Source organism: Vanessa cardui, chromosome 23 (assembly GCF_905220365.1).
Source record: "Vanessa cardui chromosome 23, ilVanCard2.1, whole genome shotgun sequence".
NCBI lineage: Eukaryota > Metazoa > Arthropoda > Insecta > Lepidoptera > Nymphalidae > Vanessa > Vanessa cardui.
In genome coordinates this window covers 6916414-6935824 of record NC_061145.1, presented here as the reverse complement: position 1 = coordinate 6935824, position 19411 = coordinate 6916414, and the positions used below count along the sequence as shown (strand labels likewise).

The 19411-nt window shown below is 31.6% G+C and overlaps 2 non-coding genes across 2 annotated transcripts; one reads left to right on the top strand and one right to left on the bottom strand.

Annotated features, from left to right (window-relative positions):
• Positions 1 to 15053: 15053 nt before the first annotated feature.
• Trnaf-gaa lies at positions 15054 to 15126 on the top strand. Its single transcript has one exon. It is a non-coding gene; the product is annotated as a tRNA-Phe (tRNA).
• Positions 15127 to 15837: 711 nt separating this feature from the next.
• On the bottom strand, positions 15838 to 15910 carry Trnaf-gaa. Its single transcript has one exon. It is a non-coding gene; the product is annotated as a tRNA-Phe (tRNA).
• Positions 15911 to 19411: the final 3501 nt, after the last annotated feature.

The window sequence follows — 19411 nt, the reverse complement described above, 5'->3', positions numbered from 1 at the left end:
ATTGATGTGTATCGAAGCTTATATAATTACAAGCACAAAGGAAATAAGATCTTCGATATATGGGCTAATGTTTTCGAAAGAACATTCTGCTATTAGTAATAGTAGTCTCTAGTCATTTTTCCCTATTGGGTGGCCCATACGTAGTAAACAGTTTGAGGTATGTATATAGCTATGTAACTAAAATAATTTTAATAATGACGTAAACCATTTTATGCTCATTAATTTACTAGTTATATTTAAAAAATATAACTCGCATTTCTTGTCGAAATGCTTAGCTTACCCTAACCTACCTACAGTTTCGTTTGCTCTACACCGCCTCTACTCTATACCAACTTATGCTGTACTATAATAATCTGTTGCTATTTTGTATCATGCTAAACGAATAAATAAATAAATAACTAAAACAGGAAATAACCAATTAAACAACTTTTGACGGCAAATCGAAGCGATATTAATCAGGTTGATTAATCAATATAAATTTTAGAAAAAATGACGTTTTTACAGCGTTTACTTGGTGGTAGGGCTTTGTGCCAGCCCGTCTGGATAGGTACCACTCACTCATCAGATATTCTACCGCTAAACAACAGTACGCAGTATTGTTATGTTTCGGTTTGAAGAGTAAGTGAGCCAGTGTTACTACAGGCACAAGGGACATAACATCTTAGTTCCCAAGGTTGGTGGCGCGTTGACGATGTAAGTAATAGTTAATATTTTTTACATCGTCATTGCCTATGGGTGATGGTGACCATTTACAATCATGTGGCCCATATGCTCGTCTGCCAACCTATTCCATAAAAAAAGGCAACGAAACTGTAATCGGAATTTTGGAAGTAAATGAATGATAACTAGCTGTTAAGTGTAATGGTGCAATATTATAAATAAAGATATATTCATCATAAATTCTTTGTAGTGAACATTATATACTGAGTTAGTAGCAAATCTTATGAAATCCATTGCAATAGGCTATACATACGTTTTGCTCATAACTGTACAGATAGTTTCAATTAAACCTTTCTCTGTTTAATAACATTTTAGTAACGTAATGAAAACTTATAAAAGTCATAGTCTGTTTTTAAATATTGATACATACGTTTCTATGTAGCTGTTTTGTCTTATTTAAATCACTTTTTGTTGACCACTCGATTTTGTTGCAGCTGTTTTAGTATGTTTTAAACACCTTAAATTAACCAATTATTTAATATTAAATATTTCAATTAATAAATATTTAATTTACAATATTAATAATGAATTAAACCAAAGTCTTGAACTACGCAAATCTGGCGTACCTAGCTTTGAACTTAACGTTACATTGAGGGACCCTGAGTGCCTCCCAATGTAACTTTGTAAGACTCGACAATCAAAGCGAGATGCAATGAAAGTAGCTGCAAATCTTCAATTTTAACGACCAATTGACATACATATAATGTTATTTATTTGTTTAACTTATTTAAGAATAATTATATAGTCGTGATAAATTTTATTTAACCTTAAAATAACAGTTATTTTATAACGCTAATTTCTAATTAGCGCTAATTTCAGTAGACTAGTTATATATTAAACAATCAAACGTTGTATTAAGTTATTTATATAAATAGATACAGTTAGTATAATTTAGTTATACATTTATATTTGCATACATTTTTAGTAGTCTCTCCTTCAATACTCGTCAATAGAAACCAATAATCCCAAACTCGACCTAGGTAATAGCATCGTGTAAAGTACATTTGCAATTTGTATAAGATTATATTTCTAAATCACGTTATACATATTTATATATTTGTAAATTTTCATTTATTATAAATAAATAAATAAATATGAGACAACATCACATACATTATCTGATCCCAATGTAAGTAGCTGGAGCACTTGTGTTATGGAAAACAGAAGTAACGACGGTACCACAAACACCCAGACCCAAAACAACATAAAAAACTAATGGTAATCTACATCGACTCGGCCGGGAATCGAACCCGGGACCTCAAAGTGGTGTACCCATGAAAACCGGTGTACGCACCACTCGACCATGGAAGTCGTCATTTATTAATTTAGTTATTACGATTTATATTTTATTTAAGGGAAGATCTTCAATATAAAAATATGTAATTTTATGAACAGTCTTTTTAAATTCCTTAGGATTTCATTTCACCGCTCACACACACTCATATGACCCAAAAATAAAGCTTCCGGTAGACCACCACGATAGAACATAAAAAAACGCTAAAATTCTAACGCTTTGCTAATATTTTACAATAAAAAAATATATAATTTCCACAAATGACATCTATATTTCCGAATAACATTCAACATGCACCCCGTGTTTAGTGGTGAAGTGTTATTTGGTATATTTTAGACGGAAGCGAAGTCGGGTTAGGGAGAAGTCATTTGTGTCTAGTGCCCGGGTGCACGGAAGGGTGCTGTCCAGTTACGGACAGGGAGTTAGATACTTAATTTTTATACATTTTATTGTATTGTGTTTTAATATTGTGACCTAGCTTACTATAGTTTGTTGTTGGATCGAAAGATTTTCGAAAGTATATTATTCATCATTTTCTTGAGAAAAAAGTTGTTAGGAACTTAAATTTAGAGATAAATAACCACGTTCTCTCCTATTTTATAGGCATTTTCAAGACCTATAGGGTTAAAGAATTGTGTTAAGTATTTATATATAAGTTTAGTATATCTATTATAGAAACGTCAGCGTTCGGACAGCATTAAGCTTTGTGACTGATATTATTGAATAAATATTTTGACAAATATGTATATAGATATGTGAGCATCTTGTTCTATTTATCATTGGTTGAATTCGAATAACAAAGATAAAGAAATCAATTCATAAATCACCAGTAAGCAAAATACAATAATATGATAAATCTTATATATATTTATTTATAAAATATTAAAAACACATAAATAAAACAAACAACAAATCCAATGGTTCACAACGCCGTCCGTTACGGGAACGCACCCGACCGCACTAATAATCCTGGGCCCAGTCATTATAACACATCTCAATTTGGTTTTAACACATAAATAGTAATAAGCAGATGCGGGCGGGCGGCGTGGGACGCGGTCGAAAGGCATTACTCATAATAATGAGATTACGGAGGTAACTATTCTAATTCCGAATTTTAGGCTTTTTTACGTTAAGCAACGCTCATGCGTCACAATGTCGTTCGTATCATTGTGAACTTATCATCATCATCATCATCAGCCCGTTTTTGTCCACTGCTGGACATAGGCCTCTCCAAGCGCACGCCACTGTGGTCTTTCTCCGGCTACTCGCATCCAGCTCCTGCCTGCCGCCTCGCGTATATCGTCACTCCACCGTGCCTGAGGACGTCCTACACTACGTTTGCCGAGACGCGGTCTCCACTCTAGAACGCGTTTTCCCCAACGGTTGTCGGTTCTACCACAAATATGACCAGCCCACTGCCACTTCACCTTACTAATCCGGTGGGCTATGTCGATGACTTTGGAACTTTGGGACTAGTGAACTTATAGGTAGACGTATTTTATTTCTCTTTATTTAAGATCGTCTAATAAATAAATATAGAAACTTATTAGTGCTGTGAGTGTTACAAATCTTTATGGAGCTTGTGGTAGCTCCACTTAATATAGTTGTTAAATGACGATTCAAAACTGCTTGTAAATGTGTAATGCTTGCCAAGCCTACTTTAATAAAATATGTTTAGATTTTTATTTTGAAAAAAAAGGTAATAATAATAAATAAATATTAGACAGCATCACATACATTACTCTGATTTCAATGTAAATAGCTAAAACATTTTTATTATGGAAAATCAGTAACGACGTTACCACAAACACCCAAACCCAAGACTACATTGAAAAGTAATGAATATTTACTAAATTGACTCGGCGAGGAATCGAACCCCGGGTTCGATTCTCCAGCCTTGGAGTGGCGTACCCATGAAAACCGGTGTACACACCACTCGACAACCGAGGTCGCCAAATGGTTAAAAGTTAAACGTAAACGAAAAATACGTTTTCTTCAGGGTACTAATGGATACTCAGAAAACCAACCTGATTTAGCTCGAGGGTTTTACTAGAAACCAATCAAGATCTCTTCTGTCGATGTTTTGACTCCATCTTCTCGAGATATAAGATCGATTAGGAATTTTCTAAATTATTATATTGGCAACCGAATTACACACTGCGAAGTTTTGATAACCAAAGCCTTCGACTGAAAATTATATAATAATATTATTAACTGCATTCATTAGTCCACGTGAAATTAAGTTTGGTGCAATTCAAAAATTAAAATTATACAGCGACAAATGAGTGAACATACTTATTTACTTAGTAGAAGGTACATAGCTCATTCAGACGAGAATTTTTTCGATTTTATATTATATCGCAAGTAATTTCACCGTTAATATATTTTATTAAATATAATTAAATATAAAGTTATATTATAAATGCGAAAGTATTTTGGTAACGCTTTCACGGTTTTTATATAACCGTTGTTAGCGGTACAAAAAAGGACGTATTATGTACCTAGGTATAATCTATTTCAACCAGCAATGATAGCATAGAAAAAAATCATGATATGATATATATAATATTCATTATGAATTTACGAAAAATTGCGTTTTAAAGGTTGACGAAACTGTCAGAAATTAGGAAGTAAAGTAAAATAAAAAAAGTACCTATATTAGTCAAGAACTGTTAGTAGCGCACAATAGTAACAACTTGTAAATTTTTCACTGCTGGGATAAGGCCTCATCTTCCATTAAGGAGAGGGTTTGGAACATATTCCACCACGCTATTCCAATGCGGGTTGGTGGAATGCACATGTGGCAGAATTTCGATGAAATTAGACACATGCAGATTTCCTCACGATGTTTTCATTCACTACCGAGCATGAGATGAATTATAAACACAAATTAAGCACATACACATATGTAGTGGTGCTTGCCTGGATTTGAACCCGTAATCAATGGTTAAGATGCACGCGTTCTAACCACTGGGCCATCTCAGCTCTTTTTTGTGCACAATGTATTTGAGCTATTATTAAATTAGGGGCCATTTATCATCAAAGGTTTGTTTATTTTTATGAGTTCTTCGATTAGAATAAACTATAGATAACTAATATCTCTGGCAGGCAAACAAAAACGCAAGTACTAAATATAGTACTCTAATAACTTAGCATCTTGCTTTATAACTCTTCAGAACAATAAATTTTAAGGCTGTGAATTTGTAAACAGCGTGCTTATTAACAGTGGAAAGCAAAACATGAATCATTATAATTACTGAGTTTGTAATTATTGTTACGCGTATGTGCTTTTCAATTTAGAAAGCACTTACACGAATTTAATGTATAAAACGATTTCATAGAAGTAGATTCTTTGCGTCTTAACGGTTTTTCTTACTTTAGATATTTGAATTTGGAATTTAATTTTTTTTATAACAGAAAGAGGAATGAGTAAATAAGCCTAAAGGTTCTATTTAATCAATCTTGCAATCATTGACAGTTCTGAAATTAAAAATAAAGCTACGCGAATTTTGATTTGTTGATAAATGTTGTGTGATGTGTAATTACGTTATGTGTTTACTTTGTATGTATTGTTATGTTTTATTTTATTTTTATTTTCACTAGGTAACCAACGGTGGATACAATATCACACACAATATCAAATAAATTACATTTCATAATAATCAAGACAGAACTTCTACTACTTTCAGAATTCAGATAGTCTTACCATGCAAGTATGATGAGAGTACCTCTTATTTCTCTTTGACTCATACTGGGAAACTACCTTACCAAGTAAAAGGAAAAGTTTGACTGTGGAATAACTGACTATGTACCTATATACCTATTATATTCTGGAGCTAGGCCAATAGTTTGGACACAAGTAATATTGATAACGTTGTAAATTTTTTTTCGTTATGAATGTATTTTTTATCACACACTGTCTACTTTAGGTTTTTAGAAAAATAAAAAAATACTGTGTAAAATATATTTTTGTTGTAGATTTTCAAATTATAAACAACTAGTGATCTGCTCCCTCTTCGCACGGTTGTATCAGTGATACCAAATACATCACTGAATTTGTTTGTGTACGACATCACATTAGACACATCTAAAATGATCAGTGTTCCTTTACTATATTGTCCACGTATTATTTAAAAAAACCTTCCTCTCGAATCACTCTATCTATTAAAGAATACCGCATCAAAATCCGTTGCGTTATTTTAAAGATCTACGAGTATTTAGAGACAGGCATCGGTAAGGAACTTTGTTTTATTCTGTGTAATGATTTGTGACGCGGTTTGCGATATTTTTGTTTCATTAGAATGCGATCTTTATATTATATGTGAGAATTATTAATGACGAAATTTTCTTTCTTTGGTGTTATAATAAAAAGTGTATTTAAGACTTACCTAAAATTGTTAGCAGACTATGTTATAACAAAGTGTGGCTTAAACTATGTACTTAAGTACGCATGTAGTTAAGTATTTTGAAACATATTTGCACATTGAAATAAGCTCTTTCGCTTTTAAAACTAAAAAAGGACTCACTCGAGTTAAATTGAGATGTTCACATAAATGAAAGCGGAAATCATGCGAGCAGGAGGCGTGTTCCTCGTCATTTGTGCAGACTTAACCGTGCTAGAACTATTAATAACTAACGCCTATTATGATATATTTTTTAATTTGTTATTTATATCTAATTTTATAAACACTTTCTTTTGAGAGTTTCAAGATTTATCTGAGAACTGTGTGTGACAACAACAAACATTTAAAGCAGTGACGTTTTTATTTTTACAGATAATAAATGATTAAGAAAAGGCGATAAAGTCCAGTCTTTATATGTCATAAAGTTTCAATATTAATAGTAAATCTAGAATGCAAAGCCGAAAAAACAACACTGAATTATCACGTGCTTCAAGGAAAATATCGTAAGAAAATTTTAAATTTGATGTTGGTATATTTTTAATTGCTATTTCAAAGAAAACGGTTGAGGCTAATGATCTAGAAGTAAGAATGCTCTGTTAATATTATATGGGTGTTGTAAACGAGGCATAGTATTAATACATAAGCTCTTTGCTAAGCTATTTCATGACTTATATTTGTTATGTTAGAGGACCAATTTTGAGCAATCGATGTCTCTCATAGATCTTGTTATTCACTTGTAATATTTCTATTCTAAAAATATCACTATTCATGCTGTTATTTATTTAATCGACCAAAGAAACAATGGATGGATTGTGTGAAAGATTATATGGGTGGAGTGTACTTGTGAGATGACGTCACATATAAAAGTAAGGAAGAAGAAATGCTCCGATCCCAAATAAAATTAGGATAAGGGGAGCATAATGTTGAAGCAAATAAATCTATTGAATACAAAAAAAATCAAATACATAAGACTTACACTCACACAACAGAATCACCTTTTAATTGCATTGTCGAATGTAAGTAGGTATATCTTAAACAAATGAACCTGACTTTTTATTTGCTAATATCTTAATACCAGCACTTACGTACAATATTAAAATAGGTCGAGTTGTATACCCTTACCGAGATTCCAGTCGATATTTTTCCCCAATCATTTACATTCATCATGTCATCACACGCTGTTCGTCGGGACATCGTCGATGTTACCGGCGATGTCACCAACCGACAATGAAGTCATCCGACATGGCTAATCACTTGTATTGTAACGCTGCAGATGTTTTACAGACTACGGTGACCACAGATTAACGATATATTGGAAAAAATATTCATCCTATTTTTAGTATGTTGATTGATACCTTTGTAAAAATAATCCTGTTTAAGATAAATATAATAAGATTAAATAGCAAATAAAGGATTAAATATAGTAATTTAATATCAAAACCGAATATATTTTCATCTTAATTTGTTTTAGCATTCAAATCGAAAATCAATTTAATTTATATAACTATCTAATAGTAATCTCTATCAATTTTGTTCATAACGCCTGTTATCAACACTCCTCTTGCCAACTACTGATAACTTATTATTGTGTTTGAGCAAATATAATATCTATGCGAAAACCCAGTCTCTAAAGAAATGCGGCTTATCCATCCATTACTATATAATATAACGCACCCGTAAATGTCAAACATGGAAGGTGTCATTGTAATTTTTATGGATTTAATATCGAAATAACTCAATTATACGAATTTTGCGGATATCAGTGTCGACCAAAATAAAATTATTGAAAGATTTATACTTGAGGATAGATTCGATCGGAATTTGGCAGGTGCAGAAAGTGTTATAAACAATAACATAACCCTTAAGATACATTAAATTAAAAAAAAAAAACAAGTTTTTATTGTAACATTAATTATAATCTGAACACTCTTGGCACAACTGGAATTTAATTTAAATAAATAAATCTTGGTCACTCTATCGAACAATATGAGCCCATTTAATTATCTGTGACCGATGTACTTGAGTTTATTTAGTGTCACCATTCATGCCTCGGTGATGGATAGATGATAATCGGACCCTCAATCAGAGCAAATGAATGCCTAATGATTTTTGATGACTGACTTTTTCGCTAATAAGAATTACGCTACATATTATAATTTTTATGCGTGAGAATAGAGAAAATAAAAATTCCTTTAATATAAATAATAATAATAATAAATGCAAAATAGTTTATATTTACGCAAACTATTAAAGCTTAAACCGCTGAATCGATTAAGATGGTATTTGAATCGATTAAAAATGTTGTAAAGCCGCAGGTACAAATACCAAAACACTGAACAAAAATCAGGAGACGTTTAATTTTATACTACTATATACGTTTAATTTTATACTAATACTAAGTCAATATACATATAACTTATACCAGAATATACAGCACATATTGGGGAATGTTTTAGGATATAAGTTTCAGCGTTTTGCAGTTCCACGAGCTTTAAAATATAGAAGATACGTGATACAAATTGTGTGCAAATTTTATATTCTGTACGTGTTGGTTTGTTTAGGTGTATCTGTGGCTTATGGGAAATGTTTGAGGTTATTTTTTTTTCAAAAAATGTTGAAACTTTTTTTTTACACATTTCATAAATGGCTAGTTTAGACGATTCCACTCCTTAACCATGTTGCCATTTCTTTATTGTTTACAATGCAGGTAGATTTTGAATTGGGTAAGTATAACAAACGCTAATTTTGACACGGCAACTTGAAAACAAAGTTTAAATATCGAACGAAACGTCTTTATCCGAAAGTCAACACGTCATTCCAAATAAATATATTAAATGAAACTACCTTTTAGCGCCTCCGTATTTGGACTCAATTCCGAACCCTTTATATTTTTAAAACAAACATTTGCCATTGCTACTTTGAGATTTAATATTTGAGTGTTAAGGTTCATATTACGGTAAAAACTTGACAATTATAAATTGGTCTCTCAGTCATCTGTCATCAACGGGTGTCACATTAAAGGTCTTTTAAAGTACACAAAGAATTCCGGTACCTTTTTAATCAAGGGAGCTATTCTATTTAAGCGAAGATGAAAATAAAATGCTTTCCAACGCTAGTTGGATATGAAGGTTCTTTGGCTGCGTACTAAGAAAACAAACAATGTACAATGTTTTATTAATTTTAATATTACTTTCGGTGTTGTTTGGATGAAATTTTCGAAATATTCGATCAATAATGTTGTGGACATCTTAAATGTATCTATGAGGTGTAAATTGACAACCAAATAGAATGTAATCGATGAATGTCTATGTCGTGTTGATGACATCTTTATACCTGTAAAGGTATTTGTTATCTATTATAACATAAAACCATTCGAATGTCGGAGTAAATCCTTAGAATAAAAATATTCATCAAATAGTGGCAGGTTACTTTACAACCTTGGATGATGATTTTCTCTCTCCTGGCTTGCAGTTTGAGTGAGCAAATATTGCTAGTAGTTACAACTTCATATGCAAGGGACTTTTCAGGATTCAATTGAAATAGGCTTTAAGCCGCTTTTTTTTCCGTTTGCACGGAATATGTACGTTAAATTCTATCAAATACATGAAATCATAGCCATTCTTTGCGATTCATCTTTACCCAAATGTGTAATCAAATTTATAGTGACAACACAACAAAGGAACAGACAGTTACTTTGGTGTACCTACCTGTGTAATCATTACGTTAGTACAGACTAAATCTAGATTAAGTAATCTAAGCTCATTTATAGTGAAGAGTTTCAAACATTTCCTGTTTCTCACTTAAGAATTAGATTAGACTAAATTGTCACTCTTATCAAAAGTAGAATTACAGATTAGAAATGACAATTTTCCTTATATTGATAAGGATTAAAAAACAAACAGTTTTAACGTAATTGTTTTCGGTTTTTTCTGAGACATTTTTAAGAAGATGACGTTATAACAAGCGTTAATAATACGTTCACCGTCTCAAAAATAATTACCCAATGCAAGGTCAATGAATGAACTTTTTATTTCTGCGTTCAATTTATACGCTTTTGTGAATTAACTATTGAAATATTTAATTGTATGCCTTGATTATTTCATCTGCAATTTATTTCATTAGGAATGTTTTTTTTTAAATTTCATTTTAGGAAGATAGATGGGTATCTATATAGCGTCTGCACTTAACAATCACTCCAAAAACACTAATTATTTTCTGCAGATGGATGGCGCTATAAGAATTATAAACCAAACCATACATGACTAATTCCTAACCAGCCATGGGATCTAAGCTGTTAAAGCCGGATATTACACAGGCTCACTCATAATTTAAACTCGAAAACCTCAACATAAACATGTTTGTCCATAGAGTAACGAACGAGCGGGTATTAACCATTCAAGAGATACTGCCCAAAGCTCTGCAACCAGTGTAAAAATATAATAATAACTCAGTTCTTCGATGAGAAAATATGTACGTTTTTTAAAGCAATATGAAAAGCTGTGATTATTTAGGCAATGCCCTATCTTTTTCTAATAAATGTCAAAATCAATGAAGATCGAAAGAGAGAAATATCTGTATTTAAATATAGTTAAGCTGTGCATTATACTATTATTTTCACTTATTAATCATAATAGCTTCCGACTATAATATATTAAGAGAAAAAGTAGCGTTAATTATGAAACCGTCGAGGCTACAAATTAAATTAAACCAATATCCGAATGTATTCATTTTCATTTGCGTTCTCTTATAACAAAGCGCTGTTTTAGGAGTCGAATCGGCCGATTAGCGGTGGCTGTGTCGCTTCTCTCATTACTGCGCCCTAATTGCGCTGCAATACGCATCTCAAACGCGCCGACCGCTTTCATCTCGCCGACCTGTGGAAGTTGTTATAGTATACGAGCGAAAGCGGGTAACGAGATTTTATAAATTTTTACGACCTCCGTGGTTGAGTAGTGTGTACACCAATTTCATGGGCACGCCACTTCGAGGACCCGGGTTCGATTCCCGGCTGAGTCGATATAGAAAAGGTTCATTAATTTTCTATGTTGGCTTTGTGTGTGTGTTTGTGGTACCGTCGTTACTTCTGTGCTTAAGCTACTTACATTGGGATCAGAGTAATGTATGTGATGTTGTCCAACATTTATTTATTTATTAATAAATATATAGGTAATTGTCGCTCGCGGTTTCGCTCGCTTTTTAGGTTTATGGTTGATTGTTATGTGTTAGACAAAAAAGTAGCATATACCCTTCCTTAGAGTTCATGTTCGCTGCACACCAAACTTCATCGAATTCGGTTCATTGGTTCAGTGGTACGAGATGATTGTTTAAAATTAGTACGTCTATTAATTGAATTTAAAATGAATAATAACTTACAAAATAAAACGAATACATTTCATGAAATTTAGTAATTACACATAATTGTAACGAATATGTTTATGATTTATTAAGTCATGTAAAAATATGTTTTAATGCTATATTTATAACAAGTAATCCGCCAGCAGATATTATTGTGATACTGTACCGTCCGCCAAACTGTGTACCGTACTAGAAACTCCGTAACGCTAACCCTTAAACTTATACTTACTCATTTTTATTAGTTAGGTATTTCAATTACATATACACACAATTTTAAGAGATATAATTTAAAATAAACAACAAAAAAAATATGTAACATGATTTGATAAGAGAATATAAATTCGAATCGATTCAAACGTGCTCATAATAAGTTCACAAAGTCAAAACAAACTCGCTATTCTTGCATCACATAAATCTGATTCTTAAATCAAATTACTAAGTTATTGAAAAACATAATCCCTTTTTAAAATGCTACTCTCTTACCTTGCAATAAGAGCGATTATCGCTCAACAATAATCAAGACAAGGTAAAAACAACCGAACGTGTAACTTTGTCAAAGTTTCGAGTAATTGTTTTTATTCATTTATTGGTCCCCATATAGATTGAAAGGTGATTTTAATGGGCTCTCTATTAGCAGAGCGAGCCTTATCATCGAGTTATAGGATCGAACTAATTTTATTGCTATAATACAGTTCTTAGCTTTATTAGTTAGATAGTTGAGTTGAAAATAAATTAATTTGGCCACGATATCCTGGTTTTATGGAGATCAATTCATCTCCTGTATGTTGCAGCTATTTTATATAACAATGTTAATGATTGTTCGTTTATTGCTTCGGTTTAAATGACGTGTCTCTTTCCTTGTTTCAAATTATTCCGGTCAATGGCGGATTTTCTATTGTTTGTATGACTAAGTATTGTACCTACTCAATTTCATTGGATATTTACGGCTCTCTTTTATTTTGATCTTCATACAATTTTAGTTGTTTTTTTTTCGTGTGGTTAGAACGCGTGCATGTTAACAAATGATTGCGGGTTCAAACCCAGGCAAGCACCAATATATATGTATATGTGCTTAATTTGTGTTTATAATTCATCTCGTGCTCGGCGGTGAAGGAAAACATCGTGAGGAAACCTGCATGTGTCTAATTTCATTGAAATTCTGCCACATATGCATTCCACCAACCCGCATTGGAACAGCGTGGTGGAATATGTTCCAAACCCTTTCCTTAATGGAAGAGGAGGCCTTATCCCAGCAGTGGGAAATTTACAGTTACTTTACTTTACTACTTTACATTTTTCGTTTTCTTATTATGTTAAATACTTATTCCATAAGTTACTATTCAGAGGTGTTGGGTACATTATAAATGTGCCATTGATCAGAGTGATGGATCTCAATTAAAGGTAAGATAGATTGACTTCCTTTCACGTATATATTGGAATAAATTGTAGTCATAGTATTACAGTATCGTTAAAGTATATGTATATGGCTCGAGAGGGTAATTACTTAAGTTAAGACTTATCTCATTATATACGTACATATAGCACGACACAACTTAGATGTAACATCGGCAAAATTCGTAAAAACGATCACAGTTGAATTAAGTACGCTATCCCAAATTATCAATATTATCTTTACACAAACGTTGATTTATATGCACTTGTTATCTTAGGTTAAACTGCCCGAGAATCTATAGCGACGAATAGCGTCGAATGGCGTGAAAGGGAGCTATTTCTATTGGTTTTACAAATCGGTAGAAATCGGTTATTTTATATTTTGTATTTGCCGATGCTTCATCTAAATTGTGTCGTACTATACTTGAATTTTGAGACTAAAAAATAATCGGTACTTTATTTATGATCGATATCCTCATTTGTGAAGGATATAATGTATCAACTCTTGTGCTCAAAATATCTATATGGTACCTAATAAAATTTTAGTTATTACTCTCAACTCCAAATAAATAACTGCTTCGAATTCAATTAAATATTTTAAGTTAAAAAATTAGAATAGTAATATTATGCAAAGCAGAACTCTTAAATACAGAGTAATTAAAAATTTAGGACACACGTAAGCTAAGCTAGAATCATCGTGAAATTAATACGGGAATGTAAGTACTATCTAAATAATTTGTAAATACATATATTATTTTGATAGAGCTAAGGGCATATACAATAGCATAAATGTATTTATAAGTATATAGTTAGAGATTATACGATTAAATAATTCGATAAAATTAAAGGTTTGGCTATAATTTCAATTTGTAGGTTATGTTCATTGTTCCAAGAATTATTTTGGAAAATTTAACGGATTTTATAGCTTCACTTATACATAATAATTTAATATGTATATAAAATTAAACAGACATAAGTACAATGTAACAATTGTCAGTGAGACACTTACAAATTCATCAACTACATTTTGTATTATCTTATAAACAGTTTACTAACTGTTGATTTTCCTTTCATAATTTCAGTGCTCAGTTTCCATGAAATTCCTCTATTTCAGAAACGGTTCACAAGACCACCGCGAAGTTATTGTGATCGTGATGAGATACAAACATTAAGAGATGCTGTGCCCACGGTACAGTCGGCGACAATTTACTCATTCAAAATACCGAAAACAAATTATTTATATTTGATTTATACATTTGTTTAAAGTCACAATTTTTTTATCGTACATATAGGCCTTTTTGAGATTAATATACTTCAATGACTGATAAAAATATACGGATTGATTATACAGTTTGCATTGTTGTAACTCGCTACTAGATGGCGCTGTACGACATAACCTTCTATAGGCAACATTTAACCAAACACTATATTTGGTGTACATATCTAAGACGGAACATGGTCTGCCGTCTGTTTCTAGTATAAGATAATGTAGTCAGTCCTCATGAACTGGTATACATGTTAAATAAGGTCATTTCATATACCTACTTGGAGGCGTAGGACTAATTACAACGTTTCTGTACGATAAACCACTAAAAAAAATTTTCATACTTTAAGTTACAATTTCATGCAAATAAAAGCAATCATTTACGAATTATTTTGTGTAATAAAGGATGTATATTAGGATAAGGATTTGTTAATATACAACTAAGTTATATAAAGGTAATGGAGATGCTCAAAATATAAATACTATAGCTTAAAATTGAATTAAACTTAATTGAAATATTTATATTTCTATATTTTTAATATATGGTTAACAGTTGTATTAAAAGTAAAATGTATAATGAAAGTAGGTTTAGATTGGTATTTAATATTTCGACATTTCATGTATCGCCGAAATAGCTCAGTTGGGAGAGCGTTAGACTGAAGATCTAAAGGTCCCTGGTTCGATCCCGGGTTTCGGCATTGCTTTTTGACAAAACTAATATTTTTGTTTTACTTTATTTTTTATTGATATGGCTTAATGTGTATTTACTTATTATTATACAACATTGATAAACCTGCTTAACGAATCACGAACTAAATAATTTAAATGTGGTTTTATCTATTTATAAAGACAAAATTGCGTTTAAAAACAATGTAATATACATTTTTATCTTTTAAAAACCTATTGCAATTAATAACGACATTTTAATCGGTATTGTTGTGAATTTTAGTATAAGATACCTTTTTGCAAATAGTTAAACAGCTCACCATATTATTATACCAATATTATAAATGCGAAAGTTTGTTACATACTGAACGGATTCGGATGAAATTCAACAGTAATGTAGGTTGTACATCAGAATAAGACGTAAGTTACAGTTTATACAGATTTTATGTAATTTGGTCATAATATAACGACAAGTTCGCAACCACGGGTCGCTGGAATAATAAAAAAATTTTAAAATTACTTACTTATGTAACGCAACTTTGTGGTCGATTTTACACCGTTAAAGGAAACTCAAATTATTAAAGTCTCTAACTCTTGAGGTAGGCATAAGCTGGCATAACAGAAGTCAGTCGTCTCAACACGACCTGCTTATATACTAAACATTTAATATGGACATGATGTTATAATGCAATTTATATTTTATAAATGTATAATCTTTAAAAAGGTAAATTTATAAAAAGCAATGCCGAAACCCGGGATCGAACCAGGGACCTTTAGATCTTCAGTCTAACGCTCTCCCAACTGAGCTATTTCGGCGATACGAAGATGAATGAAAAGAGAACTTTTATAAGGCTTTCAATAATTCCCTTTCCAAAACTTTTTGAAATCAGACATGTTAAGCATAGCATCTATCATAGCATTTATCATTATTAACTAGCAACGCGCCCCGGCTTCGCATGGGAGCAATGCTGATACTAAATATACTATAGAATTTGTTTATTTGCGACATCACATTAGAAACTTCTAAAATTATCTTTATTATGTTGTCTATGTATGCTCTTCCCCTCGAATCTCTCTATCTACTTAAAAAAAACCGCATCAAAATCTGTTGCGTAATTTTAAAGATCTAAGCATTCATAGATATAAAACAAAGTCTGTCCTTATATGACTGAGTCTCTAGCATAAAATAAGATAACGCGGAGTTAAGAATCGTTCCTCCTATTGTACATCATCATCCGTAGCCGACTGTACAAAATATGACTACTAGGTATTCATTAGAACTGAAAGCGGGTTCAGTGTGAGAAAACTGTGGGTGGTATTTCTGATATCGTAACATCACGTGCTGTTATGCTAGGTGCTTGAGTGCACTCGGCCTATGTAAAAGTTGCATCTCTTCCATATAATATATAGCCAGAAATTTTGGACACATGACAGACGTGATTTTTAGTGTAATACAGTGTTTAATAGCAGAAAGATAGGCAAATGAGCTATGAGTAACTAGTTATTAAACCGTATGTACCTACTGTGTGAAATATGAAAAACCATTGTATTTTTTAAGAACTTTGTCACAGTAAGTTATGTACATTGTAACTTTGTGCTTGTATATTGACACACTGGCTCTTTCCAAAAATATCAGATGATACTGAGTATCTAATGAGTTATCACTGAGATGGGGGCTTACACGCGACTCTATCATCAACAGATTGTATATGTGTTATGTTCCAATAACTATTATTAATCAATTACTTATTCATTTAGGACAACCAATGTATTATACACTAAAAAAGCTATACATAAAATAAATAACACTACATAACGCTTCTCATTGTAGTGTCCTTTCTTTAAAGAAAAGACAAACACATAAAATTGGAAGATATAAATGTGAATTATGCGGCTTCCTATCTCAATGTTACAACATGAAAAAATTTAAAGTAAAATATAGGTAATGAAGTATTAAAAATCAAAATACCATCGAACTCTAGTAAATATGCTCTATTTCCCCCTTGAATCTTGTTTTCGAATTATAATTTAAAAAATGGGGAACCAAAATTACATCCAATGTGAACAAATATATTGTTTTTAGAAACATAGTCCATATACAACTTTAATACATCTTATTATGAAATGCCAAAGCTTTTGACATTCGTAACTAGTTTAGCAACCCAAGGTACGATTACTTTATTGCATTTAATTATAACCCTTATTTTAATTACATAAAGTACGTTTTAGAATGTCAACTTCAAGATACACGAGGGTGGATTATGAGAGTGTTAATAAAACATCCATCATATGCATTGTGACGGACTGTGTGGTCCATTCATACAATTAGTATGCCGGTATTCTATCAAAGAGTTTACAATCATGGAATGTTTGAGAGAAAATATTATAAAGTGTCTATATTACTAAAAAAAAAAAAATACATCGTCTAAATAGATGGACTAAAAGGATCCAGGGATTGAGCATTACGCATTAGTACCTCTGCGTTATATATTGTACAAATATTTAAAAAAATGTATAATTTTTTTTTGTATAAGTATAAGTGCTTCAGAGCTTAGGTTTATGATGACGTGATTTTACCTTATAATTTTTTTATTAGGTATTTAAATTAATGGCGTTCTCACCCTCATAAAAAGTAGATTAGATATAATACACTTGATTCACAATGTTAACTTCTCTTAAATAAACTAACAGATACATAAATTAAAAATAAACAAAAAACATCGTACTCTATAGTTAATAATAGTCTATCCAACCTAGACAGCTTTCAGTTTGAACAATTAGTACTATTTTATATAATCAACAAACATACTAAATAAAATAAAAAATAAATTTAAAAATGTAACGTAAATGAACTCATTTGAAATATATCTACAAATTTATTTGAAAGCTATAAATCCATACTGACTGCGGTATTAATAACTAAATAGACACAGATAATCGTTTCACCTTTTAATGGGTAATAACTAAATTAGAACAAAGCTACATTAGCGTTACCAATCCAAATTGATATTTCAAAACGGCTAATAGATACATAATAGCGAAACCAGCGTACTACTAAATAACCTTACATTTTCCACCAGTTTAGTAGACCTCTGAAATTATATCGAAACCTACCCTTTATGTCTTTATACAAATTTTAGCTAAACTATTTCATTGGAATATGAACTTTATTTGTGTACGGATAAAGTTTATGTTACAGCAAAATGAAATTAGTGGATATGTATACACAAAAGGCACGGCGGGTCATGAGATACTGGCAACAATCATCAAATAATTTCCATTAACGTTTATTTTCCACTGTACCAAAACGGTACGTCAAAAACGATATCATATCGTCCGACATTTATTTCTACAAAGTAATTGCATGTCCCCTCGTCTTCGCTTGATTTTAAATTACTAGACTAGTTGCGCCCGCGACCTTGTACGCGTTTGAATGTAACAAAAAATAAGTTACTCCTTATATTATACTTACTATTATATCAGTTATCTGCCAGTGAAAGTCCCCTCAAAATCGATCCAGCCGTTCTAGAGATTAGCCGGAACAAACAGACAGATAGACAGACAGACAGACCGACAAAAATTGTAAAAAATGTTATTTTGGTATATGTACCGTGAGTAACAAAAGGGCTATTTTAATCTAACAAACAAACACTCCGACTTTGTTATATGTACAGATAATGATAAAGTTCTCATTCTTCCTTTTCCTGTTTTATATAATAGATGCAATAATAGAAGTACAACAACTATTTCAAAGTCACCTGATATTGCTTAGCAATAAAAATTACAGTTTTGATTTCTGGTAGATTTATTATTTAATATTTATTTGCTCAAGGTGACTAATGTATTTATCTGAATAATATATTAATAATGAAATTAATAAAATAGTTTTGCAAATAACCTATTATTTTTTACTAATTCTGATTGATTGACTTAACTTTGCTTTTTTGTTTAAGGTCTAAGCTTGTTGATTTAATAAAGCACGGCGGCGTCGAAGTTAACTCCCATAGTTAATGGAAACACGCAACAAGTCAGCCTATTACTGCAATGATATTACCCACAATTTCGTATCATATCAGTGCATGTGCGCTACACTATCATTATTGGTACCACCACCACTAGATACCATTATAGATAAAAAACTATATGATATTAATTACATTATACTCGGTACTAAGTTTTTGTGATTACGTTTGTTTATTAACTTTTTTGCTTGGATTTCGACTAAGTATCGTTGAAGGAATATTTCAGATTCATGTCGTAACTTGTAACGAGGGTTTGAACAGGTTTACCATATACTCGTTGGTTAACGATGCTTGT